Source organism: Ictidomys tridecemlineatus, chromosome 13, assembly GCF_052094955.1.
Source record: "Ictidomys tridecemlineatus isolate mIctTri1 chromosome 13, mIctTri1.hap1, whole genome shotgun sequence".
Lineage (NCBI taxonomy): Eukaryota > Metazoa > Chordata > Mammalia > Rodentia > Sciuridae > Ictidomys > Ictidomys tridecemlineatus.
In genome coordinates, this window is record NC_135489.1 from 89,862,573 (window position 1) to 89,875,509 (window position 12,937).

The window sequence follows — 12,937 nt, forward strand, 5'->3', positions numbered from 1 at the left end:
ACGTCAGGTGTCTTCAGGCCACCTTTGTGTGGAAGGATGAAGGCCCAGGGAACTTCATCATCCAGCCAGTGGAAACTGTCCTGTCTGGGGAAATCAGCCTTTCTCTCTCCCGATTTCTCAGAAGGTGTGAAAATAACCAAAGGTCAGTTGGGGACATGGAGTTTGTCATGAATGACTCCATTTTAACCTTTCCCTGGGTTGTTGGGACCCAGTCTAATGGCCCTGTGAAATTTTTGTTTAACATTGTACAAGAATGAGATCCCAACAATTGGAATAGGAACACAGGGACAGGTTCCAAGGAAACAGCAGGACTTTGAACCCTAATACTGCGAAAGTGACATGTTTTTCCAATAGAAGAAGATCCTGCCACCCCTGTTTGAGGAAGTGGCTGTCCCCTGCTTGGGAAGACCCTGCCCACCTCCCTCAGAGACAACCCTGGCCCTAGGCACCTTGCTTCTAGACCCAGGCTGTTACTGGAGGCCTGGACTCTGGGGATCTCAAAAATCAGGTTTGGTCACTCACCCCCAAATCCCTCAAAGAAAAAAATAAATAAATAAATAACAGAGGTAACAATGTTGAAAATCAGGAAAGGAACCCTAACCCACGTGGCCACCTTGGGCAGGCACGCCTGGGATCAGGCTGCCCGGCCCCGTGGTGAGGGCATGGACGTGAGCTTCAGGTCTAAGCAGAGGAAGGCTGGGGCGGAGGGGGGCTGCGCTCTGCAGCCGTCCTGGCCAAGCTGCAGGACGGTGGGTGGAGCTCTCAGTTCTGATCACATCGTCTGATCTTTGTCAAGGGAATCGCTGCTTCTGGGGCATCTCCACTTGCTCACAGGATGACATCAGTCTTGTGATCCCAGGAGGGGGCCCTTGGGGTCCCATGGGACGACTGCTCCTGCTTCGGGGGCAGAACCACGGGACCACAGCTCCACTGTTTTTGGAAGGGGCAGGGCAATGAGGGATGGGCAGGCCCTGGCATCGTGAAAGCTGGCCACGGAAACCTCGAAAGCACCTTGGCTACTCCTGCCTGTGTCCGCAGCCCTGGCGCCGGTGGGGTGGGGGCAGGTCACGAGCTCTGATGATCACTCTCTAAATGACCCACGTGGCTGTGTGCACAGCTGAGCAGAAATCTGGCCCAGGTCAAAGTTGTGAGGGACACAGAGGCAAAGTGAAGGCAGAGCCCTGGTGAGAATCCCCCTCAGGGCCCCCCTGAGTGAAAACCTCCTCAGAGCCCCAGGTGAGGAGCCACCGAAGAGCCCCCAGGTGAGAAGCCCCTCAGGGCCCCTGGAGATGAGCCCCCTCAGAGTGAAGGTGGCCCTCAGAGCTGTGTGACCAGTTTACCTGACAGGTAGCCCAGGTCTTCAGACCCCGACCCCTGGTCTGAGTTTCCTGGGTGGTGGCAGAACAGCTAATGGTGTTATCAACACTCGGTGGCCCGGGGGGTGACGGGTGTGTATGTGGCTTCCTCCTGGTAATGCAGAGGTGAGTGTGAAGTCGCCCTCGTGATAGCATGATGGCACCTTGCTCAAGTGAACCCATCATGTGTCACTCGTCCCCTGGGGTATACCCATTGAGCCCTTTAAACCCCCTCGTGGATCAGGGCTGTTGGGGAACAGTGACCTGGCATCGACCTGTGGCACCCACTGGCCCTCAGGGACGCTGAATCCTCCTGGCTGGGATGGAGCTCCCCGGGTTCCCCCAGTGCTGTGGTCACATACACGTCCTTCAGGGCCTGTGTGCTGAGGACTTGGTCCCCAACCTGTGCTGGGGGTGGGGGAACCTTAGGAGTGGGGCCTGGTGGGAGAAGTGAGGTCACGTTGAAGGGGGTCTTGGGCCCCCACCTCTTGGCTGAACTCCAGAACACTGCTCTGTGTGATGACTAGGCCGCTGGCTCCTGGGGAACAAAGCAAGACACTGGACTCTTCCTGATCGGGCTGGTGACATTTTCCCCTGGAGCACGAAAGCTTACCTGGAAGTCAGTGGGCAGCAGAGTGGAGACAAGAGTCCTGTGCATTTGACTCAGAGGTTTGCTGCTTCAGGTCCTCTCTGTCTCCAAAACAGGTCCAGTGACATAGCCGCTCCCTCAGCGGCCACCATCCAGACTGGCACACTCTTCTCCAGTGACGTTACTGGACTGGATTGGGCTACTGTCTTGGTTGGGAGCCTTTTTTTTTTTTCCCTCTGTAACATCAATGAACTCGGACCTCGTGCATCATGTGATTTTATAGTTCAGTTTTCAGAGAGTGACGAGTAGCCTTCTATACTCCCTAAGTTCCTGGAAGTCCCTTCCCTGTTCATTATCTACTTTGTTGACAGGGTTTCACTGAGTTGCTTAGGGCCTCGCTAAGGAGCTGAGGCTGGCTTTGAACTCCGGATACTCCTGTCCAGCCTCCCAAGCCTCTGGGATTACAGGCATGTGCCACCATGCCCAGCAGCAAAAGATTTTAAGCAAGTACTATATTCCACAAATGTACAACTCAATAGCACAATAAGGAATAACAGGCTGGGGCAGGCATGGTGGCACACGCCATTCAGGAGGCGAAGACAGGAAAGGCCGGCCTAAGCAACATAGCAAGACCCTGTCTTAAAATAAAGATAAAAAGGGCACTGGGTTCAAAGTGCCCCTGGCTTCAATCTACATTACAGAAAAATAAATAATAATGGTGACATGCATTTAAATATATGAGCTCCAAATAATGTTTTTTTTTTTTTTTTGAGAGAGAGAGAATTTTAATATTTATTTTTTAGTTTTCGGTGGACACAACATCTTTGTTTGTATGTGGTGCTGAGGATTGAATCCGGGCTGCACGCATGCCAGGCGATTGCGCTACCGCTTGAGCCACATCCCCAGCCCTCAAATAATGTTTTTTAAAAAAGGAAACTTCACTCATTCCTGTTGGAGCTTTCAGGGCCCCAAGTCCTACACGGATGGTGCCTTCCTGTCTTAGACCTGCTTAGAAGTTGACAAAGGCAAGTTCTTCTTTATAAAAGAAACACAGTTAATAAATGTGGGGGAAGTGGAATCAGAAAATTGCTACATTGTTTCCTGTAAGCAGGCCTTAGGTGAAGGCAGTGCAGGGGCAGGCGCTCAAACCCATCAGCTGTAAGGTTGGAAGCCAGGCAGGAATGGATCAGACTCCACCAACTGCACCTACCAATCACCTTCTGTTTTATTTTATTTCATTAGCAGTGCTGGTGATGGAACCCAGGGCCTCATGCACACTGGGCAGGTGCTCCACCACGGAGCTGCACCCCCAGTTCAATCAATCTTAATTCTACTAAAAGTGGGGCGCTGCACTTGAGGTGCCTGCATGTGACTCCCTGCCAAGGCGCTTTCGCCTGCTCTTGCCCAGCACTTAGTTATCTATGTTAGTTTGTTGGAAATAAAGGGCAAGGTGCAGGTATAGACACCACCACAGGGATACAGCCTGCTGAAACACAGTGGGGGGATTTGGCAGGACAAACGACCCAGGTTTTCCAACAACTGAATTGCAAAATATTAAACAAAACAAAACTGGCATGGGCAGGTGGGTAGAGGGACCTGTTATAGATTAACGGAGACCCAACTTCCTTTTCGGGTAAACACAACATTTGGACCTTGGATCCTGATTCAAACAAAGAAAAGCAAAGACACTAGTTTGATGGCAGCTGTGGAGAACTAAAGGAATGAGTGAAGCTTCTGAGTGGGGCCACAACAGTGCTGTGGGTTAGGTGATGTCTAAGACGCCCTCTCTGAGCGAGGCATGGTGGAGGCTTCCCGGGGAAGGGCATGACCTTGGGGTGAGGCTGCGACTGGCAGAGCAGAGCTTCCGGCTGCTGAGCCCCAACCTGGAGGCAAATGCGGAGGTTCACAGTGCGACTCTTTGTGTGCCTGCTTCACACCATCCAGGGTCCAGCAAATTTAATTACATTAAAAACAATGTTTTCCAGTCCTTAAGACAGCGGGGAGCCAGCTCTGGGAGGCGGTTGTCACATGGCAGGACTCCCACTTCTGCCTGACCTGGGGACAGGGCCGCAATGCCCCTGGCCTCAAATAGCAGTTCACAAACTTCCATCGAGGGCCAGACGGTAAGTATTTCTGGCTTGCAGGCCATAGAGTCTCTGTCACATCCACTGACTGCTCCTGGCATGCAGGATTGGTCACAGGCAGTGTGCAAACAGGCTACGCCCCAGGGAAGCAAGGGCTACTGGGACAAATGCCTGCCTTAAGGAAACAATGCCAGCACAGGAGAGTACAGGTGGCCCCAAGTCCAGCAGAGCTTCCCAGGTGTGGGCACCTGAGCTGCACACGAAGTGTGCACCACGCGGGCATGGATGCACACGGGCGAGGACTCACTCACACCAGGGCAACCTGCTGGAACCTGGGGGTGCAGGGGCAGAGGATGAGGCTGTGGTCCTAGGGTGCTGGAGACGGGACCCGGGGCCTCACGTGTGCTAGGAGGCACTCGTCCCTGAGCTCCACCCCAGCCCGCTCCTGTTTTATTATTTGCACTAATCTGCAATGTCACAGCATACAGTACAGACCGGGATCTCTCTGCTTTCCCCCGTCTTCAGCCTCACTTCAACAAGTACGCAGTTCCCACCAGCAGCTCTCAAACCAATGTCTTTGTAATCATCTGTTGTCTGAGACTCACCCCCAGCCGGCGCCTAAAGGACAGCTTACACACAAAAATACTTCCTGAATTCTTGCATGGTGATGACTTTCAAAGTCAGTTTTACTGGACTTTATATCATCCTTGGTTCACATTTTCTTTGTATGTGTTACTCAGTATGTTATTCCATGTTCTTCTCTCATGAAGTACTGCTAGACTTTAAAGAAAAGGAAAATCTGGGAGCAGTGGTGCACACCTGTAATCCCAGTGGCTTGAGAGGCTGAGGCAGGAGGATCTTGATTCAAAATTAGCCTCAGCAGCAAAGCCCTCAGAAACTCATCAGGACTCTTTCTCTAAATAAAATATAAAAAGTGACTGGGGCCAGGCACAGTGGTACACACCTGTATTTCCAGTGGCTTGGGAGGCTAAGGCAGGAGGATCACAAGTTCAAAGCCAGCCTTAGCAAAAAGCAAGGTGCTAGGTAACTCAGTGAGACCCCGTCTCTAAGTAAAATACAAAATAGGGCTGGGAGTGTGGCTCAGTGCCTCTGAGTTCAATCCCCAGTACAAAAAAAAAAAGAAAGAAAAGATTCTTTGGGGCAAAAAGAACAGATGATTCCCAAAAGAAAGAAGATAATTTATAATCAAAGTCAGAAGTTTACTGAAATATTGCTTAATTTTGGTGGCTTTGGGTTGATATTCTCAAGTGTACTCTCTCGGTCTGTAGTTACAAATATTTTAACTTTATCTCAGGAAACTTCAACTTATTAATTTTAGAATTTTGTGCACTCTGAATTTCTTTTTCAGGGAATCCTATTACCTGTTTGTTGGACCTTCTTTGCCTTTCTTTAGTGTTGTTACTGTGTCTTGAATCCTTTCTAAGCTTTTGTCTTATTAATGATCTTTTTATTTTAGAACAGTTTTTAGAATTACAGAAAAAAATTGCAAAGATAAACACAGAAAAGTCCCAGACCCAATCTCAATTGTCACCTTTCATTAGAATGATAACTTTCTTCTTTTTTTTTTTCTTGCATTTCTGGGAATTGACCCCAGGGGTGCTCTACCACTGAGCCACATCCCTGCTCTTTTTATTTTTCACTTTGAGACAAGGTTTCGTGAAGTCACCCAGGCTGGCCTGGAAGTTCCCATGCTCCTGCTTCAGCCTGAGTTGCTGGGATTACAGGCATGAACCCTTGCACCTGGCAGATTGTCACAATTAATGAACTAACATTGACCCATCGTTATTAACAAAGGTCCATTCTTTATTCAGAAGTACCCACTGTCCTTTGTTCTGGGAACAGGTGGACGACTCCACGTGACATTTGGTTGTTACCTTCTGTCTTTTTCTGGACTCCTCTCAGGTGTGATTGCTTCTCAGATGGGCCTTGTTCTGGGTGGCCTGGACAGTGTTGAGGAGGACTGGGCCAGGGTCCTGGCCGCTGGAGTTACATGTCTTGGGGAGTAAGACACAGAAGGTTCATCCCATCATGCCCAGAGCAGGTACTCCCAGCATGACTTCGTCTGCTGGTGTCAACCTTGATCGTCCGGCTGAGGGTCTAGTGCATTTTTATTTATTTTTTATTTTTTGTTACCGGGGAATGAACTCTGGGGCCCTCAACCACTGAGCCACATCCCCAGCCCTATATTGTATTTAACTTAGACCCAGGGTCTCACTGAGTTGCTTAGTGCCTCACTGTTGCTGAGGCTGGCTTTGAACTCACTGGGATTACAGGGTGTGCCACTGTGCCCAGCTGCATTTTTATTTGATTTGATATGCTATTTGATATGCTTTATTCCTTTCCCAGAGGAACTTTTTTATTTTTTGATAGTGCTGTGGATGGAGCCCAGGGCCTCATGCATGGTAGGCAAGTGCCACCGCTGAGCTTACCCCAGCCCAGCATTTTAAATTTTAATATAAGTAACACTTTTCTTAGCTAATAATAATACTGATATCCGTGAATATTGAAATGTTAGACGTGGTGATAAGCACCTGAGATAGAACATCTTATTCCTCTCAATAACCCTGTGAAGTATAGATACAAATATGATTCCCATTTACGGAAGAGAAACAGGAAGGCAGAAATTTCACACACACATTTAATTGTAGTGAGATACACGTAACATAAGTTTCCATTTTAATCACCCTCGCTGCACAGCTCAGGGCCTTGGTGCATTCACACTCTTCCACCACCATCACCACCCACCTCCAGTCATGTTTCATCTTCCCAACAGAATACAGTTTTGATTCTTTTTGTTCTTCACTAGGTCTTCTTCTTCTTTTTTTTTTTTTGTACCGGGATTGAACCCAGTGGTGCTTGACCACTGAGCCACATCTCAGCCCTTTCTGTTCTATTTAGAGACAGGATCTCACTGAGTTGGTCACTGCTGAGGCTGGCTTTGAACTCTTAATCCTCCTGCCTCAGCCTCCCCAGTCTTTTGGCCTTTCAGAGATTCAGATGATTCCAGCCACTTGGGCTCATCCTGAGTATTCCTGAGTCTGAATGGATCAGTTCAGGGCCATCTGCTCTCAGCTGGCCACGGCCACTGCTCCTCTCTGGAGCCACATTTCCTGAAACTGCTTCCCCACATAGCTGCAGCTTAGACTTTGCAAATGACAGAAGTGCCCACCAAGCTCTGAGTGTGGAAGTGTCCAGTTCTTCTCTGGATAGCTGTGGTGTGTGAGGGCACAGAGGAGGTTCCTGGTGGCCTTGCAGCAGGCTCCGCCCACATGTCCCACCACTGCAGACAGAAGTGAGCTGTCCCAGACCCACCAGGAAACCACTGAGATTTATCTGTGCAGGAGCTTGTCAGGCAGATCTTGGCCATTCCCTTCATGAGATCAGTCGGCAGCACCTTTGGCCTCTCTGAAGCCCAACTTCTGCCCAGTGGAATAATCAGGAAGCCCAAGTTCCACGGGTCAGAGTCACCCAGGCCTTGGGGTCCAGAGTTGCAGAGAGACCTCCAAGCATCCGACAGTGACCAGGAAAGGCAGAGTTTGAGACGGTCTGAATTTCTCTCTCTCCATTTTGTATTTTAAGTTATGTGTAAGTTATTAATGCTGAATTCGAATTTAACAGATCACTGCTCAAAATATACCCACTGCCATTTTATCATTCAAACATTGTATCACTCAAACATCAGTTATCAGAAACACAAGCAAATAATACTAAAAATTACCCAGATGTTTCAACAACTATCCAAAAATATCTCAGGGGAATGATTTCTTTGACTTGTATAATCTCATATAATATTGTCCAGGTTCTACCAGAACTGGATCATAAAAGGCACCTGCACACTTGGATTATAATTCACACCAGTCCTTATGTTGCTGTATGTCTATTTACAGTTGTTTAACCTGATCCTAACCCGAGGAGAGAGATCCTTTCCGGTCTTATTAGAGAGAATACAGTCATAGAAAATTCAGCACAGAAATTTGGACCCTTACATAGACAGAATGTGCTCTGTCCATTCTTCCAATTCTGCCTCCTGTGACTATTGCCAGGGTGCCACAGAGGGGACCTATGAGACATTGTCTCTCATTCTGTTTGGACCCCAGATGAAAAAAAAAAAAAAAGACACCACATGCCTTCCCCGTATCCAAACACAGTTACCAGGCAGGCAGCTTCCTAGCTGGGCCTTACAAGGGCTGTGGGCTTATTTTTACTTCCAATGTTGGACTGTGTGGGGGAATTCACTCCACTTTAACAGAGCGGGAATACACTCAGCTGAAATACTTCATTTTCCAGACTTCCTCGCAACTCAGTGCATGCATGTGGCCCAATCCTGGCAAATGAGATGTAAGCGCAAGTAGAAGGGCCAAGTATGGGGAAACCTGCTTAACCACGGTGGGTGCTGCACGCCCGGAATGTGAAAGTATTACAGAAGCTTCAGCAGCCATCTTGGACCTTGAAGTGATCATGAGAGAACAAACCATGAATGCTAGAGAAATGGAGCATCCTTGAGTGACCTATCTGTCCTGATCTACGAGCAGCTAAATTTCCATCTTGGGTAAGCATTTCTTTTTTTTTTTTTAAAGAGAGAGTGAGAGAGGAGAGAGAGAGAGAGAGAGAATTTTCAATATTTATTTTTTAGTTCTCGGCGGACACAACATCTTTGTTGGTATGTGGTGCTGAGGATCGAACCTGGGCCGAACGCATGGGAGGCGAGCGCGCTACCGCTTGAGCCACATCCCCAGCCCTTGGGTAAGCATTTCTTTCTTCCAATCTGTTAGTGGCCAAGACAGTTCCTAAATTGTCAGGGTGCATAATTTTTAGGGTCTGTTACTCTGTACTGGGCAGGCTCAACCCTTCTGCTGTCACTGTCTTGCCAGGGCCCTGGTTCCCTGGTTCCCTACGGCGAGAGGCCGTGAGACCGGGCCTTCTGTAGGAACTCAGCAGGCATCACTTCCTGGGGACTTTTTCTGAGCACAACACATCTTAGCCTGCATCCATTTCTCTCCACTCTGGGGCTGAGGAGCGAGGGGTCCTCTCCCGGGCTGTGCCATCTGATTTCCTGCTGCCCGTCTCTGATGGCCTCGCAGTCTTCTTATTGGGCCTACGCAGCCCTGGGAGGTGCTCCTCAGGAGTGGAGTCCTGGCTTGGCTGGGGCTCAAAAGGATGCCCACCCAGAGCCCAGAGAGCCCTTCTCATTTTGAGGCAGGCTTGCTCTCATAGGTTGCTGAGGCTGGCCTTGAACTTGGGATCTCCTGCCTCTGCCTCCAGAGCTGATGGTAATAGGTGTGCACCACTGTACCCGGCAGAATGTTCATTTTCTTCCGTCTTCACACCCCTGATTCAGTGTACCCATCTGACAGAGCTCCGCACACAGTCCCTCTGAGCACGGTTGGGTGTTGGGTGTCACATGCTAATTACTATTTAAAATAAATTGTATTTCTCCCCTGCCACCACGTAGCACAGTTCTCTCCCTGACATGGAAAGCTGGGATATTTCCACACCCAGAGCAACAACTATTCACTTTTGTTTGGAAGGCCACTGTTTGCTGGCTTTGGAGGGCGTCCTTGGGACCTCCCTCCATCCAGCTGGCTGATGAGCTTGGTGGTGAGGAGAAACTCAGGGTCCTTGCTGCCCTGGTTAGAAGCCGGTATAGAGTTGACTCGGTGTCAGCTTGACTGGGGTGGGGCAGGCCTGGGGCTGGCAATGCTTTAATGTGTTACCAGGGCTTCGGGAGGCATCTGGCCCGATGCTCTCCTGCTGAAAGGGACTCCAGGAGGTCGGCATTTGATCAGAAAGACTGGCTGCCCCAGCGTGGGTCGGAGCGTTTCTGGAAGAGACTAGTGTGAATTGGTTAATGAGAAGATCCCTCCTTAACGTGGGTAGGCGCCATCTGCGGAGCTGAAGGCCAGGCAACAAGAAGGTGGAAACGGGTGGGTTCTTGCTCTCTCTTCTCCCACCTATGGATGCTGGAACTTCTGGTTCTCTGGCTTTTGGACTCTGGGAGTCTCACCAGTGTCCCTGAGCTCTCGGGCCTCCAGTGCCACTCTGGGAGTTCCATCATCGGCTCCCCTGGTTCTGAGGTCCTGAGTTGCAAGGACTGTGCCCCAGGTCTCCCTAGGTCTCCAGCCTGCATTATACCCCCTGTGGGACTCCTCGGCTCCATCAAGCACGTCAGGTGCCCTGATGCACCCTCCTCCTCTCTACTTACCCCCTTGATTCTCTGGAGAACCCTGATTGATAGAACACCAGGGAAACTTCCTTGCTTCCACATCCACATTCTAAGTTATTCATGGACCATGAGAATGGCTACCACTGGTGACTTACTGTGCCCACTTGCTTGTTTTTAAAGGGTCCGTCAACCAGCCACATGGTCTTAGGCCACTTTCTGCCTGGTCCCCACCTGGGAAGGGCTGGGTCACTCTCCTCCAGTCTCCTAACATTCCCTCCAGAGCCCAGCAGTGGTGGTAGTCTGCACACCAATCCCACCTGGACCACAGCACGGCACCTCGGGTTGGCTGAGAATTGTTGGAAGATGCATTCCAACTCCATAAGGTTACATTAAGCTTCTGATTCAGTTAGTTAAGATAATAACCCCAGCAGGGCTGGGGTTGTGGCTCAGTGGTAGAGTGTTTGCCTAGCATGTGTGAGGCACAGGTTTGATCCTCAGCACCACATATAAATAAACAAATAAAACGTTGTGTCCATCTACAACTAAAAAAAATTTCAAAAATTTACAAAAAGATAAAATATAATCAAAACTCACACAGAGCAGGGCAGGGCTCCTCTCTCCAGTCTGCCAGCAGTGGGAAGGTCGGCTTGCTGTGCTGCTTGGTGGGTAACACATTTCTCAAGTGGTCTTTTTTTTTTTAAGTTGCAGATGGACACAATGCCTTTATTTATCTTTATGTGGAGCCGAGAATGGACCCAGTGCCTCAAGCATGCCAGGCAAGTGCTCTGCCCCTGAGCGACAGCCTTTAGGAAAGGTTGAGCAGGGGCGAAAGGGCCCTACTCCTCAATAGTTTACCTACTCCTAAAATAGACACAGGAAATCTGGCATCTGAGGCAAAAAGGAACATAAGGTGAAATCATTTAAATTTTTTAATGATGAAGTAGATCTATTAATAATATTGAGAATATCACAGTTGGCAAAAAAAAAAAAAATTCAGAGCTGCACTCTCCAGGAGTTCCCTGCCTCCAGCAGGGAAGTGCACATAAGAGAGCCCCATAGACCCCAGGGATGGTCCTTGCCCCTGCTCTGCCTCCCAGACTGGGGGCCTTGTTGCCATTCCTAAGAACATTCAGTGCCCAAGTGCTCCTGAGCAACTGCGTCTGGGTTGTGAGTTCTGTGAACTCAGGTCCCCACAGCTGATCAGTTATCTGTTCATCTTTGTCACAGCATTTGCTCACTGACCTGCCCATTGCTGAGGTCACTCGTCATGTTTCCTCTCTGGGCACTGATGTGGAGGACCTCATACAGTGCCTAGCATTTATATGTTCAATAAATCTTCATTTGACAAATGAATGAACAAGGACTATTCCACTAATTCAAAATGGATGGCACAGCTTCAACAGGTGCCTGGGAGGTCAGGTGGGTGACAGCTAGAGGCACACGGCTCCCTGAGGCCTCGGGATTTAAAATGAAGGTAGAACTGTCTAAGGCACTAAGTTTGAGGATGTTAATGATCGGGTCTGTAAAGGTCATGTGGACAGCTGCATAGAGTGGACTGGTACAAATGGGTGGGCCACATCAGGAAGGAAAAGCCACCGCTGTCCCCACACACATATAACGCAGCTTCCACCAAAGCAGGCCATGGAGTGTGCAGGACCTCATGACTCAACTGGATGTGGAGCCCACGGGGAGGGGAGCTTCAGCTCTCTGGGCATGTTGTCATATAAAATGAAAATACCTGGAGATGAGCTGAAGGAGATGGCGGTCAATTTTAAAGACTCAAGAATCTATACACACCATGACACCAGTCTGGGAACCGGCGACATGGTTCCTCTGTAAAGTAAGATCTGGCCTGGGCTAAAGACAGAACCAGCTTAGAGGTTACCAGAGACTTGCAGAGTTGAGACGACCAAGGTCACTGTGTTAAAATTAAAACCAAAGGCTCAGAGATGGAGTGTTGGAAACTCTCAGGTTTGAGAGTCAGGAAGAAGAAATGAAATAAGGAAAATCTGAGGTCTTAGGAAGTCTGTGGAGAAAGCTTCAAAGAAGCCCTTGATCTGCTGCCAAGAAGTCATATAAAGAGTGATGGCCTTGTTTGGTCACAGTAGAAACTAAAATGACCTTGTGGGCCATCTTGGGAGTGGTACAAGACAGACAAAGCCATAGTAAGGCAGAACACGGGAAGTGAGGAAGTGGAGGCAGGTGAAGGTGGTAACTCCAGGAGCTTCCTCTAATGGGGAGGAGCAGCTGGCTGCTGTGCCTGGCGAGAACAACCCCTCCTGCAGCTTTCAGGAGAGACCCAGCAGGGGCTCACTCCACCTGCCTCTATATAACAGACGCAGGAAATCTGGCGTAGGGCAAAGGGGAACACAGGATAAAGTCATTTGAATTTTTAAAAGCTGAGACAGCTGTATTTATAAAAATATTGTAAGAATTTCACAGCTGGCAAAATAAACAAATAAATGACAGGTTTTTATACCCTTAAGGCGCCGCTCATGGGACTGCAGGGGCTTAAGTGTCTCTGGACACCAAAATCATCACCAATAGACAAGTGACCACATATGTTGCCCCAATCCACCCCTTGGGCAGGAACTGAGATGGAAAAAGGGATCCCTGGCCTCCTGCTGAGGGAAGCGTGGGGCAGAGTGCACCAGCCTGCAGGAGGACACTGGGTACTGCACGGGACCGCTGCACCTCTCTGAAACTACTTTTGACCACTAGGCAA

At 49.3% G+C, this 12,937-nt stretch overlaps 1 long non-coding RNA gene across 2 annotated transcripts; it reads left to right on the forward strand.

Moving 5' to 3' along the window:
- The first annotated feature begins 1,070 nt into the window (after positions 1-1,070).
- On the forward strand, positions 1,071-12,581 carry LOC144369980 (uncharacterized). 2 transcript variants are annotated; one of them, XR_013429860.1, is made up of 5 exons: positions 1,071-1,262; positions 8,337-8,598; positions 8,683-8,792; positions 9,767-9,973; positions 10,915-12,581. It is a non-coding gene; the product is annotated as an uncharacterized LOC144369980 (long non-coding RNA). The 2 variants fall into 2 exon arrangements; XR_013429859.1 differs by lacking the exon at positions 10,915-12,581 and having other exon boundaries at positions 1,082-1,262; positions 9,767-10,313.
- Positions 12,582-12,937: the final 356 nt, after the last annotated feature.